Genomic DNA, 17,932 nt, shown 5'->3' with positions numbered 1-17,932 from the left:
GACTTTCTGGATATAGAAATGACCATAAAAAGAAACCAGGCAGATTCCCATGCAGAAAAAGTGACCTCTCCTCTGAATTCCACGCTTGGAAAAATACTTATTTAGAGGAAGGCAAAAAAAGTCTGCACACAGCAAAACCTGGCTCTTTAGATGGTTCAGCCAAAGAACATGGCAGAAGCTGAGCCTGGAGAATAAGCCTGCAGAGTGCACACTGCTGGGTGGGCTGTTCTGTCCTCTGAGTTCCTTGGCCTTGAAAGTGTGATACTGAGATCATGGATGTGAGGAAATCTATCTTATTCCAACCAGTTGTATTGAAAAGTGTGTTGAGTCATGGTGGGTCACTCCTCTATGCTTGAGGCAGCCTGGATGGGTTCTTTGGAACCAAAGTGGCCTCGGGATCTCCACCTAGCTATGGTCTCCACCACGAATGGCAAGTGAGGGGAGCAGGAGATGGCTTGCTCACAGAACAATCATCAGTGGAGAAAATTGCTCTAAAAAACAGTGGTTATTAGATCAGGCAAATGTAACATAGTGGACTGTAGAGGTTAGTATAATAGAAAAGTAGTATTGATGTGATATTTAAACCCTAGGATTTTATATTATATTAGCAGCCGCTATAAATGGTCTTAAACGTGAAGAAACCTTATCAGTAAGAATATTAAGAAATTACATATGTGTGTTTTGTTTTCCCTTTATTATTTTCTTTCCTCTAGTTTGCTAGCTTTCCAATTTATGTTTAAAAGGCAGTTAGATTTCTGATTAGGATAAAAGAAACTTTTCTTTACAAACCTTTTAAACTTTTTTTTAAATTTTGAAATTATTTTAAACTTAGAGGAAACGTTGCAAAAATAGTGGAGAGTTCTCTTCATCTAGCATCCCCTACTCTTATATCTTATATAATAATCATACACTGATATAGGCTAAGAAATGAACATCGGCATAGTACAATGAACCAAACTACAGACTTCATCCCACACTAGTACTTTTTCTGGTTCACCATCACATCCAGGCTCCCATATTGCATTTAATTATCATGATGCCTTAGGTTCCTCTAATCTGGAACCTCTAATAAGTCTTTCCTTGACTTTTACAACCTTAATATACTCTTTAAAACTTCTTGAGGTAACTATAGATTCACATACAGTTGTAAGAAATATTAACAATACAGAGAGATCCCTGTACACTTGACCTGATTTCCCTCAGTAGAAGCACTCTGCATAATTAGAGCACAAAAAGCATGACCAGGAAATAGACATTGTACAATCCATGGACTTTCTTCAGGTTTCATCAGTTCTACATGGACTTGTGTATGTCTCTGTGTCTATATATGCATGTATGTTTAATTCTATTCAGTTTTATCATGGGTGGTTTTGTGTGGCCGCCATCAAAAACAGTTCGGTCATAAGGATCCCTTATGGTACCCAAGGAGGGAGCTGCCTTTGCTCCCTTCCTTTCCCACCCCCTAACCCCTAGCAAACATGAATCTGTTCTCTGTATCTATAGTTCTGTCATTTCAAGAATGCCATATAAATAGACTCTTATAGAATGTGACCTCTCAAAACTGCTTTTTTTCACTCAGCAAAATTCCCTTGAGGTCCATCCAAGTTGTTTCATTTATCAATTGTTTGTTCATTTTCCTTACTGTGTGCTCCATTGTACAATGTCCCCTGATTTATTTAAGCGTTTATCCATTGAAGGACATTTGAACAACCTCACTCTTTTGAAGGCTACAGCCCAGGTTTATGCAGAATGGCTCTTCATTTGAGGTGGTCTGATGTCTTCTCATGATTAGACTGTGGTAGGCATTTTTCGCATGAATATCTTAAGAATGATGTACACTTCTGGGTTCATCATATCAGGAAGTACATGAGGTCAATGTATCTCATTACTGGTGATGGTTAACCTTGATCAATGGGTCAAGAGGTGTCTACCACATTTTTCTACCACAAAATTTTTGCAAAATTTTCAAAATCTTTGTATTTTCCTTTGTAATTAATAAGTATCTTGGGAGAGATAGCTCTCCTTAAAAGAACTTTGGTGAGTATGGAGAGTGCATTCCCAGCTTTCTTTGTTTAACTTATCCTGCAAGTCTATACCTAAACCCCTTGAACACATGGCTCAAAGCAGAGCCAGAGCTTGTCTTGAGGTGGCAGTGATGGAGAAGGCATTATCTCAAGAGGAAACCAAACATGCTTCTTAAGGATGTTTTACCATGGCAAATCCAGAGAGGAAAAGCCTAACTAGGAATGCTGACACTCTGAGTAAGGACACACTTTTTGGTAGTTTTTTCATGCAGGGCTTGGCAGCAGCCTGGATGGCAGAGAATTTGTCCCTGTGGAAGTGAAAGAGGCTGAAAGTGTGCAATCGTGGCCCCATTCAGATTGCAGACAGGAACGATGGTGAGTTACCTGCCTAACCAGGGACCCATTTGCTTCTCCTTGTCTTCTCCTTGTCTGTTACCTAAGGTCAGCCTCTCCTCCGTGGGGTCTCAAAGAGTAGGACACAACTGAAGCGACTTAGCACATACGCACACATGAAGGGCCGATGAAGGAGTAAAATATTTTTACTTACACAGAAGGAGACTCCATCAAGATGGCAAAAACACCTTTTCACTGTGAGGAATTTCTTATGAAACATTGTGATTATGTTCCATTGAGAAAAGGTGGAGTGCCATTGTTTTGAATATGTTAGGTTTAGTATTTGAGTGTGTGCTAGTTTAGGATGCCAAGAATTGCAGACAGCTTTATAATGCTCTGTACAACTTGACCATACAAATGCGTTAATGGTGAATCTTAAATATAAATATCTCATATTAGATAAGGCAATCAAGCCAGCACTGATGAAACCTCAGATTCTGATGTAATAGCCACAGTGGACACAGCCTCATGAAAAGTAAGCCTGTTTCTCATCAAAGGAGCTGATGAGGAGCCCTAGAAGATGCCAGAACCTGGTCTCAGCCCAGGTTACTGCAGTTGATGCTACATTCATTCTGTTTAAATGATGCACCAAGACCCAATCCCGTTCCTTTGGTTCTCCCTGGACAAGAGCTTTGGCAAAGACCCACATGCATCTGAATTTCAGTCCAAAGGATCCATTAGCACCTCATTTGTCACCCATCCCTAAGGACCATGATAACATCCTGTCTTGGGATCAGGGCTGGAAGAGTAAGGAAATAGGCAGTTGGAGCTATTTCCTTCTTTGTCTACTGACCCAAGAAAGGGATTGCTTTTCCTTTTTATTAATGTTCTGTCTTTAAGAATTGGCTACTTTGGTCGGGTTGTGCTGATGGGTTAGAGACACTAAAAAGATACTATCTTTATTTTCTTTGAATAAATTAGGAGCCATATTCAAATTTAATGTCTTCCACTATGAAGGATGAAATTGACAAAAGCTAGCCATGTGGTTTTGGCCACAGTTTTAGGAATGCCCCAGCAATCAGATTCTGGCAGTTAGTGCAGGACGCTCTTTGCAAGTTCGGGAGTCCCTACCTTAGTTCTTCATAACATATAGGGCTTTATACTGTTTTAACAGTTTGTGTGGTCTGAAAACTATGAGTGCTTTTGTATCCTTCCTGTTTCACCCTCTTTTTCCCACTCAACTTGGCTGGGTACTCAGCAATTTCTGTCTTTAAAACTTTTAATAATTGCTCTACTTATCAATTTTATCATCTTTGCATCCCAAAGAGGCTTAGATTGCTTCCCAGAGGTTCCAGTGAAGGGTGTATCGTTGAAACTGCTTGCTGGGTAAAGGATTTTAATGAATACGATTTAATTTAGATGTTTCCTGTTTTCAAACTTTGCTTCACCAACTCTCTTTGCTTCACAAATTTAACATGACTTTTCCTGATCCTCTCATGATGTTGAAAACACATATTTTACCATAACTGTTAAGGTTATTCTGTTTTGCTTACTTGTTTCCAAACATGTGCAGATCTGGAGAAATGCCATACAACTTCAAAGATGACACTATCATTACCATATTCAAGGTGAAACAAGAAAGCTGATGACAGTAACTGTTATAGTAGTTTCACTCTCTGCTGCTTACTCTCTATTTCTCATAAAGTCTTTGCCTAACTCTTAGATAAACTATTGAACATGGGCTTCATACAGATCTGAGCTCAAATCCTGGCCGCACTACTTATAAGCTCTGCGATCTTGGGGAGTTTTTTAAGCCCTCTGCCTTAGTCAGGATTGGCCAAGCTATGCTGCGGTAACAAACAATCTCAGCATTTGAATGGCTTCAAACAAGAAAGCTTTAATTCTTGCTCAAGCAAAGACTGACACAGGTCTGCCAACTCTCCAGCACAGCTGTTCTGCTTAGGATGGCTCAATATTAACTCTCCACACCCATGCTGGTTTCCATGATGACCGTGACAGAGGAAAGACTGGTGGTGAGTTAAGCATCAGGAATGAAGTGTTCCTATCCAGCAGTAGCTCACATCACTGCTGTTGGTGCTTCACTGACCAAAGTAGATATGGCCACAGCTAATATCGGCATGGCAGAGAATAGCTATTCACATGTGTCCAGAAAGAGAGTAGAGTTGGATACTGGTGAACAATAGTAATGCCACGTTCTCTGACTCTCATTTTCCTCCTCAGTAAAATGGGGGTAATACTTATCACAGTGTATATAAGTCAGTAGGATAATGCATACAAAATGCTTAACATTCAAACTGCAAAGACTCAATAACTGGTAGCTTTTAATATATACATTTTTGGAAACAGAATGAAAGTAATTTCACCCTATTTGGCATGAAGGGAAAAAAAAGGTTTAGTTAATTAATTAATTTTATTAATTTAATAAAAGAGCTCTACACAATATTTCCAGTACAAGCACCATCATGCGTAATGGCTCTTTGAGCCACTTGAGTTCAGGATATAATCTTTGCATCATGTAAAGAGAAGAGTGTGAAGGCATACATCAAGATATTTGCATTAGTTACCTCTAGTTGTGAAGTCATTAGTAATTTAGTTCACCTTTTAATAAATTCTGATTTTTCTGAACTTTCCACCATGAACACATATCACATTTTCACAGTCTATTATGATATAGATACTGTAATTATCCCATTTTACAGTTAAAGAAATCAGTGCCCAGAGAGATTAAGTAATTTGGCCAGATAATAAATGGCAAGGATTTGTACATGAATTGGAAAATCATAAATCTTCTTTTTAAGAGTATAACATATTAATGCCCTTAACATTAAGTGCACAGTACGTGCCAAGCATTGTATTAGGCCCTGTGGAGGACACCAAGTTGAGAAAAATACAGCCTCAAGGACCCTACCATCTTGTAGGGGAGGTAAGCCACATAACAGACACAAGAAGTGTCTAAAGTGCAAGTCAGTAAATTAGAGACAATCGTTCAAGGGCAGGAATTGGTCTTTTCTTATTCAGGACTGGCATAGAATCACTGCTTTATACATATTTGCTGAATGAGTAAATTAATAAATAGAATTTCAGAGCATCTAATTTTACTGATGTCTACTAGGGGCTTCCCTGGTGGCTCAGACGGTAAAGCGTCTGTCTGCAATGCGGGAGACCTGGGTTTGATTCCTGGGTCGGGAAGATCCCCTGGAGAAGGAAATGGCAATCCACTTCAGCACTCTTGCCTGGAAAATACCATGGACGGAGGAGCCTGATAGGCTACAGTCCATGGGGTCGCAAAGAGCCAGACAAGACTGAGCGACTTCAGACTCAGAATTTTACTGATGAGAATACATGAGGGTCTAGAGAGGTTACTTGGCTTATTGGAATCATGCAGCTATTTAGTGGGTGATACTGAGACTGATTGTCAGCCTCTTGCTTTCTTCTCCAGACAGCTGTACCAACTTGTCCAGAGGAGTGACTAACTCTGGGATGGGGCAGACTGAGCAAAATTCTGCTTTGCCATGTCAGAGTTGGTGGTGTTGCCCTGATTCATTCTGCATCATCTGACCCTGAAATATCTCTGATCAAGGCCACCCAGGACCTCCATTTTGCTTCATCCTGTGGGTGCTTCACTGTCTTCATGTTGCATGAACTTTCAACAGACTTCAACAGAGTTGACTACTTCCTCCTTGAAATACTTTCTCCTCCAGACGTCTCTGACAGCACAATTATCTATTTCTCTCATGATCACTTTGTCTGATCTCCTTTGCTGAATTCGCTTTTTCGAGCTGGCCACTAGTTGGTTAAGTTTCTCAGGGGTTGATCTTTTCTCTGTTAATATACTCTGTCTATGTAATCCCTACCAGTCACATGGTTCAACTGCTATCTGGTGCAGGTGACAGGCAAATTTATATCTCCATCCCCAGTCTTTCTCCTTAGTTCCAGATCTCTATGTCCAAATGCTTACTTGACATTTTCACCTAGATACCTATTCTGTATCTCAAACTAATTCCCTGAACTCAAATCCATTTTTTCCTCCATTCTTCCACAGCTCAATAAGTGGCAATAGAAACCTCCCAGTTGGTCACGATTACCTAGGAATTATTTTGAATGTTCCTTTCTCGGAACTGTCACATCTAATCTACCAGTAAGTTCTACTACCTTTTCTTTCCAAAATATGTCTCAAATATATCCGCTTCTTTTATTTCCACTGCCCTCACCCGAATTCTTGCTTGGACAACTTCAATGACTCTTTAACAGGCTACCTGCTTCTATTTTTGTTGCTATTCTAACTCATTCTCCACATAACAATGCGAACGATCCTTTTAAAATGTAAATCAGATCTTGTTCCACTTCGTTTAGAATGAGATCCAACTCCTGACATGGAAAAGCTGGCATTTGCCAACCTCTCTGGCTTTCCACACTCCTCTCCCTCCCCACTTCCTGTCCCTAGTCACCCTGAACTCCTTCCTGCGGAGGTTCCTTTTTCATTGCAACATTCTTCTAGTGGTGTGCTGGAGAGGGCTTCTACAGGCTTGCCAGCGTCAAAAGTGTACCTTTCTTCCCTGCTCTGCATTTAGTGATGTCATGGTGGTATCTGGAAACTGGTGGTGGTGTGTTTACACTATGAGAAACAGCAAAACTACAAATCAGAGTCTCTTTTCTTTTTTTTTTTCTTTAGAGCTTTCTTTCCTTTTTTTCTTCTTTTTTTGAGAGCCAATTAATCAGAACACCACTGCCCTTTCCCAGCTCCAGGATTTAACTCGAAGGTTACTTTTTAAAAAACGTTCTATTTTCTATTAGGGTATAGCTGATTAACAATGTGATTGTTTCAGGTGAACAGCAAAGGGACTCAGCTATGCCTATACATGTACCAATTCAGCCCCAAACTCCCTTCCCATCCAGCTTGCTACATAGCATCAAATGTTGCTTAAGTGATGGTTTCCTGACCACTCTTATCCAAATAGTCTTCTCTCTGTCTCCTAGTCTGCGTATAGTATTATCACCCTGCTAACTTCATTCATAACACTTAACCTATCAACGTGTAGCATATTGGTTGACTTAACTGTCTCTCCCACTAAAATGTTAGCTTTGGTAAAGCGGGAAAATATCTGGTGTGTTTTTTGCTCTATCCTCGAATGGTAGCACCTGGCGCATAGGTACTTGATGAATACACGTTGAAATCTGAATGATAAGCTCCTGTCTTGCACCCACCAGTCATCTTCACACTGATCCTGGTATGCTTCCTCTGGATATCCCCTCAACTGCTCCACTCAAGCTCCTTATTTAACCCTCTCAGAAGTTATCATCATTGCCTGTGTCACAGAAGACATGGAGCTCATCATTTGCGGCCCCTCACCAACCAGCGGCTAGTCACACCATGTTCTTGCTTTCTTCCCACACCAGGAGATGGTCTCCACATTTATTAGCCACCCACTGGGCGAAGGTAGGTTCCATACGCCCCTTGTCATCAAGAATAGGTCAGACGGGTGAGCAACAGGGGGCTTCCCAGGTGGCACTAGTGGTAAAGAGCCTGCCTGCCTATGCAGGAGACATGAGAGACCCGGGTTTGACCCCCTGAGTCGGGAAGATCCCCTGGGGGAGGGCACGGCAACCCACTCCAGTATGCTTGCCTGGAGAATCCCACGGACAGAGGAGCCTGGCAGGCTGCAGCCCACCCGGGTGCAAAGAGTCTGACGACTGAAGCGACTAAGCGCACACACACACGAGGAGACTGATTTTTCTGTTGTATTCCATTATGCCACTCTTCATTTATTCACTAATTTAACCAGTATCTATTTTATACCCCATTACAGGACGAACCTTCAAGCTGTGAACTTTCAGAGTTGTGAACATGTGTTTGCATGTCCAGTCGCATAAGTTGGTCCATGTATCTGGCTTACATGGTCGCTTGCGTGCATCCTCTACAAGTGGTTATGCTTCTGTGTACTTTGTACCATAAAGAGAACAGGAGTGCAATGTCTTTATCTCAAGCCGAGGACATCCGGAAGTGAGCATGAAAGCAGTGATGATGTACCTGGTACTACCGTACTTTTCAAGGTACTGTACTGTAAGACTTAAAATGTTTCCTTTATTTTTTTGTGTTTTTTAATATGTTATTTGTGTGAAAAGTATTATAAACCTATTGTGGTACAGTACTATATAACGAATTGTGTTAGTTGGTTACCTAGTCTAACTTTGCTGGGCTTAAGAACAAATTGGATTTACAAATTGGATTCCATGCTTGGAATGGAACTTGCTCATATGTAGGGGACTTACTGCCCCTTCCAGGCTCCACTAGTAAGTATAGTTTGCTGTTGAAGCCATAGAAGGGCATCTAATCCACTCTTGATTGAGTTATTAAATTGTATGTCAAGAAAGTGCTGTTTAGACATAGCATAGTTTGAGTAAGGCATTTAACAAGTTTCTCATATCTTTTGAACAAAGCGGAAATTAGACCAGTGATAGCTGGTTGAAGGATCAGGGTGTTAATTAATGAACTGATACAAACTTCGGAAGGGGAAAGAGTTTTTAATGGCTTGTCCAGGTGTTCCATATTGAGACCTATACTACACAATGTTTTCATCAGAAGCTTGAATAAAGATATAGATTATATGTTCGGTAGGTTTTCAACTGAAAATAAGTTTGAAGAGAAAACTATGTTTGTTAATAGAATTAGCAAAAACAAAATGAAACAAAACAAAAAAACCCTCCAGTATAATGAAAAGAAAAAAAAAAATGAGATTTAAATGCAAAATCCTACATTTTAGCTCCAAAAGTCAAATGGACAAATACTAAGTCTATAAATAGATATGACTTAACTTTTATGGAAAGAAAAACCTTTGAAGTATAAGGCAAAAATTGACAAGTCAAGAGTAAGGCCATATTACAGGACGGAAGAAGAAAGGGGGACATGTAGATTCCTCTGTATCTGTCCATATCACTCCTCAGGCCACATGAGAAGTTTTAACATTTAAGTGATAACATACAATATTTGTCTTTCTCATCTTACTTATTTCATTCTCTAGACCGAATATTCTCTAGGTCCATCTATGTTGTTGCAAATGGCAGAATTTAATTCTTTTTATGGCTGAATAATATTCTATTGTGTATATATGTGTACCACATTCTGTTTATCCATTTGTCTGTTGGTGAAACATAGGTTGCTTCTCTATCTTGCCTATGATAAATAATGCTGCTATGAACATTGGGGTGCTTGTATCTTTTCAAAGTAGTGTTTCCATTTTTTGTTTTTCAGATAGATGCCCTGGAGTGGAATTGCTGGATCATATAGTAGTTCTCTTTTTAGTTTTCTGAGGCACTTCCGTGCTGTTTTCCACAGTGGCTGCATCAACGTACATTTCCACCAGCAGTGTACAAGAATTCTCTTTTCTGCATATGCCTGCATTTATTATCTGTAGACGTTTTAAAAGTAATTTTCTGTATTTGTTTATTTCTGGCTGTGCTGGGTCTCTGTTGCCTTGCGGACTTTTTCTCTGTGTGCAGCAAGTGGGATATAGTCTCTAGCTGTGGTCCTTGGGCCTCTCATTGCAGTGGTTTCTCTTGTGAGGCACAGGCTCTAGGGCATGCTGGCTGCAGTAATGTCCCATGTGGGCTCAGTAGTTCAGGCTCCTGGGCTCAATCATCGTGGTACATGGGCTTAGTTTCTCCAAGGCATGTGGGATCTTCCTGAATCAGGGATTGAAACTCTGTCTCCCGCACTGGCAGGTGGACTCTTTACCGCTGAGCCGCCAGGAGAGCCCTATTTGTAAAACTCTATTGATAGCCATCCTGATAGATGTGAGGTGATATAACATCTCATAGTAGATTTGATATGCATTTATCTAATAATTAGTGATGTTGCATATCTTTTCATGTGCCTATTGGCCATTTGTCTTCTTTGGGAAAATGTCTATTCAATTCTTGCGTTCATTTTTTAAATGGGTTGTTTGTTTTATTGATGTTGAGTTGTATGAGCAGTTTATATATGTTGGATATTAACCTCTTATCAGTCATATCATTTGCAAATAAATTTTCCCTTTCAGTAGGTTGCCTTTTCATTTTGTTGATGGTTTCCTTTGCTGTACAAAAGCTTTTAAGTTTAATTAGCTCTGGTTTGATTACATTTGCTTTTGTTTCCTTTGCCTTCAGAGGCAACACAATATATTGCTATGATTTATGTCAAAGTGCATTCTGCCCATGTTCTTTTCTAGGAGTTTTATGGTTTCAGGTCTTACATTTATGTCTTTAGCCCATTTTGAGTTTATTTTTGTATATGATGTGAGGAAATATTCTAAGTTCATGATTTTACATGTATCTGTCTAGTTTTCCTGATGTATAAAATATTGAATCATTAAGATATATATATTCAGGTACTAACATAATAATGTAAATCAACTCTACTTCATTTAAAAAGAGAAGTGCTCAAAAGAAAAAAGTTGACAAATTGATACGTGTTGACAGTCAGTTGTCAAGATAGTAGGAAACTGCTGAAGGAAATGAGAAATTTTCATCAGAAGAAGACAAAAGAGGAGATGTAAAAATTGTCTTCTGAAAACTTCCCTGTACATATTTTGTTTGGGTCTAAAGGTGATGGACAGGGAGGCCTGGTGTGCTGCGATTCATGGGGTCTCAAAGAGTCGGACACGACTGAGAGACTGAACTGAACTGAACTGAAAGGGCACTAAAGAGCCTCTTGATGAAAGTGAAAGAGGAGAGTGAAAAAGCTGGCTTAAAGCTCAACATTCGGAAAACGAAGATCATGGCATCTGGTCACATCACTTCATGGGAAATAGTTGGGGAAACAGTGGGAACAGTGTCAGACTTTATTTTTGGAGGCTCCAAAATTACTGCAGATGGTGATTGCAGCTATGAAATTAAAAGATGCTCCTTGGAAGGAAAGTTATAACCAACCTAGAAAGCATATTAAAAAGCAGAGACATTACTTTGTCAACAAAGATCTGTCTAGTCAAGGCTATGGTTTTTCCAGTAGTCATGTATGGATGTGAGAGTTGGACTGTGAAGAAAGCTGAGCACCAAAGAATTGATGCTTTTGAACTGTGGTGTTGGAGAAGACTCTTGAGAGTCCCTTGGGCTGCAAGGAGATCCAACCAGTCCATCCTAAAGGAGATCAGTCCTGTGTGTTCATTGGAAGGACTGATGTTGAAGTTGAAACTCTAATACTTTGGCCACCTGATGGGAAGAACTGACTCATTTGAAAAGACTCTGATGTTGGGAAAGATTGAGGGTAGGAGGAGAAGGGGGTGACAGAGGATGAGATGGTTGGATGGCATCACCGACTCAATGGACATAAGTTTGGGTAAACTCTGGGAGTTGGTGATGGACAGGGAGGCCTGGCGTGCTGCGGTTCATGGGGTTGCAAAGAGTCAGACACGACTGAGTGACTGAACTGAACTGAAAGGGCACTATAAATAACAGGAAGTTAGAGGAAATAAAATTTTGACTTAGGAAAAATTTTTTAATACTTAGAAATGAATGACAATGAAATGGGCTATCTTTCTATACAGATGAATGTCTTCTCTCTGAAAGTTATAAGATGAGGCCAGAGCATAGTGGGTACCTGCTTCATTTGGGTAGTTGGGCTAAATAATATCTAAATATCCTTCTAACTCAATGTATCTTTCACTCTTTGGGGAGGATTTGAGATGAAGAGGGAGAGTCATAAATAACACAGTCTGCAAAACAGCGAAGAACAGACTTTGTGTACATGTACCTTGGAAGATACATGTTCTGTGTCCAATTAGCAGTCACTATCAGCAGTGTTATCTTTAAATGCAAAGCACATGACATGGATAAAATGTGTACAAATACATTTCTACCCAAGCACTCAATCAATAAAATAAATTACAGTGGATTAAAGTACCTAAGTATATATTTATATGTTTAAATAAGAGACCAGTTCAATTTTAGCTCAAGAACACTTTTATAACCCACCGTGAAAGATGGGGTGATTTTTTAAAAAATTGTTTGTTTTTTGTGGAGAGAAAAAGGAAATTAAATATACACAGCACTATTTAAACAACATTAAGGCTATGATCCAAGAAAACAAAAGGCAGGAAATTCAGAGTGAGGGTGTAATGTGTTATCCTTCATTCCAGCTGCCTTGTCCCTTCATAGTGACAACTGAAAAGAAAATTGAAACACCGTGGAGGCACAGTTTTAAAATATATTTACTTAAGAGAAAACATGACAAAGATCTTTTGTCCTATTTATGCGAGAAAAGGTTAAACACTGACTCATCAGAATGTCTTTAAAACATTTACTGGCTCAGAAAACATTTACTAATTCCTGTTTTATATGTAAATCAGCTTTGTGATTCAGAGGTGGGTTTTCAAGCAATTACGTGAATCTGTTACATTTCTTTTTGAATTCTAAGGGATCGTGTAAAAATAAAGTATCTGTATCTAGTCCTATTGAAAGTGGCCACAAAGATGGAGCAGAAACTTCAAGAGAAATAAAAGATTTAAAACTCTAAACAACAATGCTTTCCTTTTTTTTTTTTTTCTCTTTCAACAGCAGAGAAGGTGCCCGAGGTGTGGGTGTGCTCACTTGCTATCCACAGGGGAATGGTGTTTCCATTGTGGTACTGACATCAGTTCAAGGTCTCACTGTTACTAATATGTCCTGATCTCCTCAACTTGCTTGACTAAAGGGATAGGAGAACATGATTTTAGAAGCTATGGTCAGAAATAACGTGGGCGAATAAGAATACAATGAGGTTAAAAGTGAAAGTCGTTCAGTCCTGTCTGACTCTTTGAGACAGGACTCAATGAGGCCATGGAGAATGGGAAAATACTCCAGGTCAGAATAGTGGAGTGGGTAGGTAGCCTTTCCTTTCTCCAGGGGATCTTCCCAACCCAGGCACTGAACGCAGGTTTCCTGCATAGTGGGCAGATTCTTTACCAGCTGAGCCACCAGGGAAGCCCAAGAATACTGGAGTGGATAGCCTACCCCTTCTCTGGAGGATCTTCCCAACCCAGGAATTGAACCAGGGTCTCCTACACCACAGGTGGATTTTTTACCAGCTGAGCTATTAGGGAAGCCCACAGTGAGCTTGAAAGCAAATCGAAAATCCTGAAACCTACGTGGAGACAAGGCTCAAACCAAAGACAAGAAAAAGAACCCCCGTGCATCTGGAAAGAAAGACCCACTGAGTTGTCCAGTCATAAGAGTGGATTTGCCTTGGTGGGTCCTGGGCTTTCATATGATTCCTCCAGCCTTCTTGGCATGGTGTTCAAAGGAGCTCACAGTTCATCCCAACCAGCTTTTTGGGCGCCCTTCCCCTCAGCCTGCCAATCCTACGCTACACAGTCCTCACTGTGTTAGGGGAAGCACACTGATTGAAACCGCCCACCCTGGCCAGGCATCATAGTAACCATTTGCAAGAGTTGTTTTATGACAGGAGATCCTGATAAGGAATGGGGAACTAATAAGCCACCACCAACTGGAAGAGTTCAGGAAAGGTCAAAAGGAGACACCACATGTCCGTCCACTTCCCAGAATCCCTCTCGCTAGCATCCATCTTGCCTGAGCCATGTGTGCGCCACCAGGAGGGAGGTGAAGTCGCTCAGTTGTGTCCGACTCTTTGCAGCCCCGTGGACTGTAACCTACTAGGCTTCTCCGTCCATGGGATTCTCCAGGCAAGAATACTGGAGTGGATTGCCATTTCCTTCTCCAGGGGATCTTCCCGACCCAGGGATCGAACCCAGATCTCCCTCATTGGAGGCAGATGCTTTAACCTCTGAGCCACCAGGAAAGACTCTGAATTAGAATGATTGGCCAAAGACCACCCAGAAACTAATCCCATCACCATAAAACCCGAGACTGTGAGCCACGCAGCAGAGCAGTTCTCCTGGGTTCCCTTACCCTACTGCTCTCCATCCGGGTGCCCTTTCCCAATAAAATCTCTTGCTTTGTCAGCACATGTCTCCTCGGACAATTCATTTCCGAGTGTTAGACAAGAGCCCAGTTTCGGGCCTTGGAAGGGGTCCTCTTTCCTGCAACAACTGGACTACTCCCAGTTCTGACTTCACTTCTGTTCCCAGTTTCACCAGGATGTCTTTCCATCCCTGACCATTCAGCTCCAATCATTCATCTTCAGGGCCCAGCTCAGATATTGAAAACCTCCACCTTTTCTCCATAAAGCAGGCAGCATACTTCTACTGTTACTCGATTCCCTGCTGTCCTCATGTGGTAAATTTTAGGCTTCTGAAGGATAAGAAGCTTGTCTTTTCCATTATTTATTTATTCTTACCATATTGTGTATGTTTTCATATCTTCAATAATCAAGAGAGTGCCTAGGACATAGGCGTGACCATACATTTTACATTTTTATTGGAGTGTAACTGTTTTACAATGTTGTGTTGGTTTTTGCTGTACAACAAAGTGAGTCAGTTAAATGTATGCATATATCCTTTTCCTCTTGGACCTCCTTCCATCCTCCCCCATCCCATCCATCTAGATCATCCCAGAGCACCAAGCTGAGCTCCCTATACTACACAGCTGCTGCTGCTGCTGCTGTCGCTTCAGTCGTGTTCGACCCAGTGCGACCCCAGAGATGGCAGCCCACCAGGCTCCGCCATCCCTGGGATTCTCCAGGCAAGAACACTGGAGTGGGTTGCCATTTCCTTCTCCAATGCATGAAAGTGAAAAGTGAAAGAAGTGGCTTAGTCTTGTCTGACTCTTTGCGACCCCAAGGACTGCAGTCTACCAGGCTTCTCCATTCATGGGATTTTCCAGGCAAGAGTACTGGAGTGGAGTGCCATTGCCTTCTTCAATACTACACAGCAGGCTCCCACTAGCTATCTATTTTACATATAGTAGTGTATATATGTTGTTCCACTTTAAATGAATAAATGAATGATACTGATAAAAGAAACACTTAATTACAAGCAAAAGGTCAACATTATGTTAAGCGATTTAAAAAAGTAATTTATTTTAATTGGAGGCTAATTAGTTTACAATATTGGGGTGGTTTTTGCCATACATTGACATCTTTGGAAGGAATGATGCTAAAGCTGAAACTCCAGTGCTTTGGCTACCTCATGCGAAAAGTTGACTCATTGGAAAAGACTCTGATGCTGGGAGGGATTGGGGGTAGGAGGAGAAGGGGACGACAGAGGATGAGATGGCTGGATGGCATCACTGACTCGATGGACGTGAGTCTGAGTGAACTCCGGGAGTTGGTGATGGACAGGGAGGCCTGGCGTGCTATGATTCATGGGGTCGCAAAGAGTCAGACACGACTGAGCAACTGAACTGAACTGAACTGAACTGACATGAATTAGCCACAGGTTTTTGTTTTAAACCATCCAATCAAGTTTGTTAAGACAATGCTTTCTGGATTTTATTTTTTCAAATATTAGTATGTCCAGTGAAAAAGAAAATCTCTTGGGAGGACTTGGGATAACTCAATGACATTGCAGTGCCATGCGGAAGCATTCTGAAAGCAGCACCGGACCATGGACTCAGAAGTGCATGCCCAGGTGCAAACCCAAGGATGCTCACCAGCTACAGGACAGAGGGAAACTTGAGCAGTCAGCATCTCAGGACTGCCTCTGGTGTAGAGAGTAGCCTTGCCCAAGGTCACATCCTTCTTGAGACAACCCTAAATCAGTGACTGAATGAGGCAGGGATACAAAAAGCATGGCCATTCTGGCTCTGTGTGGGCCACTCTGCTGGGCAACACTCACCCCAGGGAGCCCCACTGGGTTTGCCAGGATTTTGTTGGGTTGACACCATGGTTTGACTGGTCCCTTCGCCCAATCCTGCTTTCTTACCCTTTCTTTTATAGATATCACCCCAAATTCTATCTTAGCAACTGCTTGCAGAAAATACACCCTGCACCACACAGAAAGACTCCCAAGTGTTTTTCCCTTATTGACCAAGAAATGGTTAATTCAGGGGCTCTCGATTTAGGCTGAAATGCTTTAATCATTCGTGTGGCATAACCACACAGGCTTATATTGCAAAAGGTCATGTTGGGATGAAAAATATAGGTATTATATCATTGTGCAACACAGTCACATGGAAGTAAGAGTTATAACAGCATTCCATGCAGGAGGCAAGGCAAGTCCCTAATTTACGGCTCATATTTGGGGATCAGTCACACCTGCTGACCCATGGAGTGACTTTGGACATGGCACTTAAACTCTCTGGGGCTCAGTTCCCTCATGCGTAAAAATGGGAAGCTGTAGAATTCACCCCAGATGTTTATTCTGAAGATTGAATGGGATAATGCATCTAAAGGGTTCATCATACTGCCAGGCCTAGTGTAAGCCCTCACTGAAGAGTTGCTGCAGCTGCTGTTGCTGCTGCCACCAAGTAGAGTTGCCACCTGTCTGCCCCTCTAAGCACAAGGACCTTCATTCCTCTTGTCACCTTGTGCTGCTGCCTAGTTGCTGACAATCACACATCCTCAGCAGTTTCATCGTCCCCCAAAGTTCCCGTACACCGCTTCGCAATCAGCCCCTCCTCCACTGTTAGCATCTAGAAACATTTCCCCGATTTCTGTCCCCTTAATGACAGAAATCTAGAATGCACGTAAGCCTAGAATGCAGGTAGGAGGCTACATCAGACGGAGTCCACTGTGTCAGACTTTTACCTTCAACAAAATGTTTCTGAGATTCGTCTATGCCACTGAAGGTATTAGCAGTTTGCTTCCTTCTAATGCTGAGTGGTATTCCGTTGTATGGATCTACCAGTCTGTTTATTCACTCACCAGTGGTGGACTTTTAGGCTGTTTCCACCTTTTGGCAGTTATGATAATGCTGCCATAAATATTTGCCTGTAAGCCATTGTGTGAGCATGTCTTCATTTCTCTTGTGAAGATACCTAGGACTGGAGGGTCTGGGTTATATGGTAAGTGGTATTTAATGTCATAGGAAACTGTCAAATGTTTCCCAAAGAGGCTGTACCATTTTGTATACCTATCAGCATTTTATGAGAGTTCCAGCTGCTCTACAAACCTGTCAACACTTGGTACTGTCAGATATTTTTAGTTTATTTCATCTAACAAAAAAATGTAGCCATTTTGATGAGTATCTATATAGCTATACTTCATTTTGGTTTTAATTTCTCTGATGACTAATGATGTTGAGACTCTTTTTATGGGCTTTCATTTGGCATTTACATATCTACTTTGGTAAGGTGATTGTTGAAATCTTTTGCTAAATTTCACTGGGTTGTTTTTCTTTTATTGAGTTATAAACTTTCTTTATAGGCTTCCCTGGTGGTTCAGTGGTAACAAAAACAGCAAAAATTTCTTTGTATATTCCAAAACAAGTTATTTTTTGCAGATATTTTCTCTCAGACTATGGCTTGTTTTACATTTTCTTAACAATTTCTTTGAAAAGCAGACATTTTATTCTGATGATGCTCAATGTATTATTATTTTTAAGTCATCCAAAAAGGCTTTGGCTTACCCAAGGTCACAAAGATTTTCTCTTGTGCTTTCTTACAGATAGTGTCATAATTTTAGCTCTTATGTTTAGGTAGATAATCCATTTAAAGGCAATTTTTTATATAGTGAAAGATTCATTTCT

This window comes from Capricornis sumatraensis, chromosome 2 (genome assembly GCF_032405125.1).
Source record: "Capricornis sumatraensis isolate serow.1 chromosome 2, serow.2, whole genome shotgun sequence".
Lineage (NCBI taxonomy): Eukaryota > Metazoa > Chordata > Mammalia > Artiodactyla > Bovidae > Capricornis > Capricornis sumatraensis.
This window is presented reverse-complemented; position numbering follows the sequence as displayed.